The sequence below is a fragment of the Macrobrachium nipponense genome, chromosome 49, assembly GCF_015104395.2.
Source record: "Macrobrachium nipponense isolate FS-2020 chromosome 49, ASM1510439v2, whole genome shotgun sequence".
Classification (NCBI taxonomy): Eukaryota; Metazoa; Arthropoda; class Malacostraca; order Decapoda; family Palaemonidae; genus Macrobrachium; species Macrobrachium nipponense.
In genome coordinates, this window is record NC_087224.1 from 4,268,174 (window position 1) to 4,274,557 (window position 6,384).

Below are 6,384 nucleotides of genomic sequence, written 5' to 3' on the forward strand. Positions count from 1 at the left end.
TGTATGGATGTACATGAATAAATGTATGTATGCATAGTGTAAATATTTATGTATATGTATGTATACAAATACACAGATAAACATTGCCAAGGAAAAAAAGATCATGCAGCAAAGAACAATTGTTGTTTTCCAAGAAAATTTGTTTAGCTTAAAATTCAAATATATAGTCTTTCTCCATTTTTTGTAAAATAAACTCAGATTTTTATACATAAATTTTATATGTTAGTTTTTTGTGAATGTTTTTTTTGTGTATTGTAGAATTTCCAAGTTACTGAAGTTTGTTTGTACATACTATTTGTTTTATTTTGTAGTTTTGCAGAAATGATATGTAATTTTTGTAGTTGATTTAATTCGACTGTTAAGTAATTTCTTTTACATTGTGGAAGTGCCAATTTATTTCTTAGTGTCTTGAAAGATTTTCTCGTTTTGAATTTTATATATAAATATATATCTTACGAGACCAGAGTCTCGTATCACATTTGGTAAGCGTTAAGCCAAAGCGGAAGGCAAACTAAGTGTGGTAACACATTCTCCTCCCCCTACCTCTCTCTCTCTCAGACAATGACAATAGCCTCTCTCTCTCTCGCTCTCTTCAGGACAAATGACAATAGCCTCTCTCTCTCCCCCTACCTCTCTCTCTCTCATCTCTCTCTCTCTCTCTCTCCTGATACCCACTCTAGCAATGCCTTCCCCCTCTTTCTCTCTCTCTCATCTCTCTCGACAACCTCCTCTCATTTCATTAGTCACCAAACAGAGCGGAACAAATATACGTTTATTCAAAGTAAAGTACTAATTGAATAACTCAGATTCTTACAGGATAATTAAAAATGGAATGATAACTCAAAGTTCAAGTAACTTAGATAACCCCCCGGTATTTTAATGGTCTTAATCAGTAATTAGTCAAACACCAATTATCTCTTCTCCAATACATAGTTCCCTCCACACAGTCCCCCTCACTAGATCCGCCTGTTTAAAAGAACAGAAGAACACACTAATGAGCATACACAATCGTAAAGACAAAGTCAAAAGATTAAATGAAATAGAACATTTTTACAAAATGTCAAAAAACAGACAAGCCACATCTTTGGCTAAAGCACAGTAACTCTTACCCAACTCCAGCCCAGAATCTCCACACAGAATAAATATATAACGTTTGCAGAGCTATCCACTCTTTCTCTCCAAGGCAACCGTCTCCATCGTTCTTCCTAGTTACCTGCCATTCTGAACGGACATAGCTCGTACACGTACACATGAATTCACACCCTTCATCCACGCCCCAGGTAACTGGTTGCAGCCAGTTTTCAAAGGCACCTTGAACAAGCTCTCATGGCACTGAGGTAAGGATCACACCATCCCAAAAAAAGAGTCATCAGCATTCTTAAACTGTCGCTCGGACACTCAGTCTCCAGGGAAGTTAAAAATGATGAGTCTGTACATTCCCCCTTTTACATATATATATATATTTTATATATATATATACAGTGGAACCCCCCGTATTCGCGTTCTCCAGATTCGCGGACTCACACATTCGCGGATTTCTCTCAGGGAACATTTCCCTGCATTATCCGCGGAAAATTCGCGCATTCGCTGTATTTTTCTATGGTAAATATCCAAAAATTCCTGGTTTTTTTGATGAATTTCATCATAAAATGCACTTTTTGTGATAAAACTATTAAAAAAACCATGTATGAAAATTTTTAGTGGGTTTTCTTGAGTGTTAAGTAACAAAATAGGCTGTTTTTAGCATTTTTATAGGGGTTCCAAACATTCGCAGGATTCTAACTATTCACGGGGGGGGGTCTGGTACGCATCCCCCGCAAATACGGGGGGACCACTGTATAAATATAATATAATAATATAATATATATATATATATATATATATAATATATATATATATATATTATATATATATAGAGATAGATATATATATAGGATATATATATATATAATATATAGATAATTATCTTAATATATATATATAGATATATATAATATATATAGATAATATATATTATATATTATTATATATTATTTAATATATATATAGATATATATATCTTTATATATATATATAATATATATATATATACTAATATATATATATATATATATATATATATATATATTTCTATATTATATTATATATATATATAATATATATATATATAGATAATATATATATATATATATATATATATATATATATATATATATATATATATATATATATATATATATATATATATATATATATATATATATATATAGTGATATATATATATATGTATATATATATATATATATATATATAATATATGTATATATATATATATATATATATATATATATATATATATATATCTTTATATGTATCTGAATCATTATACAGATAGTGTTCAAATCTTAGTATTTTCTGCAATATTATTATGTATTCAAAGAAAATTTAAAAGCACCTTTAATTCATATACTGACTGAAAATGTATCCCTGTTTTGAAGAATATTTCCATTTAATTTTTCCAGGGAGAGGCCGATGGAAGGGGCGTCCTTATACTGCTATCTATCCGAGTCTTTAAAAGGTAAATGGAATTTTGTATCTTATAATTTTTGGTGATTGTTTCAGTTATATGAATTTTTTTTAACTTGGAATTATTTTTCTATTATAATTAATCTCTCTCTCTCTCCTCTCTATCTCCTCTCTCTTCTCTTCTCTCTCTCTCTCTCTCTCTCTCTATCTCGACTCTCTCTCTCTCTCTCACAATTGTTATAGCTCTCGTAAATCCCTTTCAATTGACAACTAAGTCGAGAATAGAGGTGAAATTGGACGAATATCTCTTTCACTGTTTTATTGGGCTGTTTTTTTTTCCTGTTGGCGAAGTTTTATTATTATTGTTTTTTGTTTTTTTATTACTCTTTTTTGGCAGATTTCTCATATTTTTGCTGTCAATAGTTGCTTTTCTTTATCGAAATATATATATATATATATATATATATATATATATATATATATATATATATATATATATATATATATATATATATATATATATATATATATATATATATATATAGAGAGAGAGAGAGAGAGAGAGAGAGAGAGAGAGGAGAGAGAGAGATTGTAAGTTTGAACAGCAAATGAAAATTATTTTTACTTATGTTTTTCATCAACCGAGTAAACTGTAAGACATAAGAAAGCTGAATCATATTTCCTGTTATTCAAAGAATCATCTGTTACACCACCGGATGTAAACAAATATGAATAATATACATCCTTCTTGTCTAATTGTTTACCTATTTATTCTGTTCTCGAGCTCTGGAGAATTCTCCTGTGTATTTTGTATTCATTTTTATTAATATTTTATTCGGTTTCGTACCTCTTGTCGTAATGAGAATCTGTCATTAAGCGTTCTGGCAACAGATGGCATCTTTCGACGGTGAGCAAAAATTCATTCATAGTTTTTTTTTTTTAACTACGAATTCACGAGATTCATTCAAGAAAAAAAAAGTGTGCGTGAAATGGTGGTGTTTATGAGATTTCCTTCAGGTATACGAGTGCATCTCTCTCTCTCTCTCTCTCTCTCTCTCTCTCTCTCTCTCTCTCTCTCTAAAAAACATTTTAAATGTCGCCTCCAAGGACATGTAAACATTTCAGACATTCCCTCCTAAAAACATTTTAAACATTTCAAATATTTCCTTCATAAACATATATAAACATTTCTTCCAAAAAGTCTGAAACATTTCAAACATTATCCTCCACAAACATTTCAACATTCCCTTCAAAAATAATTTTAAACATTTCCTCCAAAAACATACAACCATTTCTTCCAAAAATGTCAAACATTTCCCCCTAAGACGAAGAAGAAGAATGAAAGGTGGATAAAATCTCTCGATAGTCGTTGCCGGGGAGAGAGGAGAGAGAGAGAGAGAGAGAGAGAGAGAGACTTCGTTCCAATACAGACAATAAGGAAAAAAAGACGATTTGCATAAAAACACAAAGATGAAAATTAAACTATTTCTTGTTTCTTTTCTCTCTCATTGTAGAAGCTGTGTCTAAATTCGATGAGTTTTTTGGTAATAAAAATATTTTCGTTTTTCTTGTTTTTTTGCAAATAAAGTATTTTTTTTATTGACAATTTTCTAATAATTAATTTTTCGAAATATTTGATTCTGGCGACGAAAATCTAGAGAGAAAAACGTTAATCTTATTTGTATTTTTACGTTTTCGGACGTTTTATTTTAACGTTTATTCAGATCCTCTCTCTCTCTCTCTCTCTCTCTCTCTCTCTCTCTCTCTCTCTCTCTCTCTCAATGAAATCCATTCGCCCAAATCTTTTATGTGAAATCCAGCGTTTTGCAGCGAAGGAAAAATAATATTTCGCCCTGGAAGGCTCTACAGAATCACACCCTTTAAAAGATCTTATAAAGGATCCAGCTATCTTTGGAGGAGGATATCTTTACAGCTCCTGAGAGAGAGTTGGGGTGGGGGGGGGGTGGTAGCGGGTGGGAGATCCAGCACATAAGAAAGCATTAAGCTTAGTTGTGGGGGCGGTGTGGTAATGGGAGTTCCAACATGGCCGTGCAAAGGGAGCTCTTGCCACAGGCGAGAAAAAAATATAAATAAAATTGCTCGTAATCATTTTCATTGGTGCGGTTGGGCCGTTTCTTTCATTGGCTTCGAATCCTCTTAAATTCGGGCTTGGTTTGGTAGAGAGAGAGAGAGAGAGTTGTATCTGAGACACTGTGCAGATTACTTCCAAAGAGAGAGAGTTGAATCGTTGAATGCAAATCAAGATCGCTGGTATGACTCCCTTCCTCTAGAGAGAGAGAGACTTTTTTCGTAATTAGGTCTATTGTAAAAGCTCTTCTGTTAAGCCAAATCTCTTTCGATAAGATTTGCAGTTTTTTATATGGTTTTTGATCCTTTAAAGGTCCCGGAATATGACAGAAAGCAGGAAAAAATCGACCCAAAGTCAAGATCGCTGGTATGATTGACGTCCTCTAGACATACACATACCTTTTATCATAAGTCTGTTTTAAAAGCTCTTATATTGTGTCAAATCACTTTCTATAAGTCCTGCCATTTACTAAAAGATCTGCATAGATTTTTTTTGTACATTGCCGGGATCCTGTAAATGTCCCAGAATGTGACAGAAAGCAGAAAAAAAAACGACCTTAATTCAAGGATTGACGTCCCCTAGAGATAACTAAAATCCATTGTAAAAGCGCTTCTATTGTGCCAAATCACCTTCAATAAGTCCTGCCACTTACTAAAAGATCTGCAGAGATTTTCACAAATGACGGAAAACAGAAAAAAACTCAACCTAAAGTTAAGATCGCTGGTATGATTGATGTCCTATAGAGAAACACATACCCTTTATCATAAATCCTATTTTAAAAGCTCCTCTATTGTGTTAAATCACTTTCTATCATCTGCCACTTACTAAAAGATCTGCAGAGATTTTTACATAGCCCGGGACCCAGCAAAGATCTTAGAATGTGACAGAAAGCAAGAAAATGAAATCTAAATTCAAGATGGCTGTCATGACGACCTTTCGATAAGACTTAATGGCTGTCAAAAGTTTCCTTCGACTCTTCTTCTTCTGTGCTCCGTTTCCATGAAGCGAGACAATGGCGCCTCCTGAGTGGGTGCATGTGTGTGTGTGTGTGCCAAAAACATTTTAAAAACCTGAGAAAACCTTCCCCATATTGATAGAAAAAAAAAAAAAAAAAAAACTTGCCTAAGTATCAATAGCTTCAGATATGTTTGACACGGAGACTGCGGAGTTGTATATACATAGATGCGAAATCCGTTGTGCTTGGCGCCGTGTTCCGAACGCAACCCATTCATATTTGGAGCGGGAGGGGAGCCATTATCGAAATTAGCCTTCTCTCTCTCTCTCTCTCTCTCTCTCTCTCTCTCTCTCTCTCTCAGCAGTTGTGCGTGAATTCTCGAGCCAAAATCTTAGTGCTCATAAAATCTTTCTTGCTCGAGTCTCTCTCTCTCTCTCTCTCTCTCTCTCTCTCTCTCTCTCTCTCTCTCTCTCTGCTCTACGAGTAAGAGTTTCAAAGAAAAACATCAACAGGAGAAGGTTATTTTTTTTTATTTCTCAGTCTCACGAGAAAGCAAAACCAGTTACAGCCATTAAATGTGAACCTCTCTTTCGACAGGAAGTTTGGCAGGGAGGGCAGAGAACCACCCCCTCCCCTCTCCCCCTTGGGGGGAGAGGGCTGGGTGGGGGATTACGTGTAAATCCAATTGACCTGCGACCTAAATCCCCATGTGAAATCCCTCCGAAATCCCCGTCCATTTAGCAATCGCTGAGATGTACCTAAAACGTAGCTGGTCCGGATTTAGGGGAAGGGGTGTAAAGTACTTTGGGTGCTA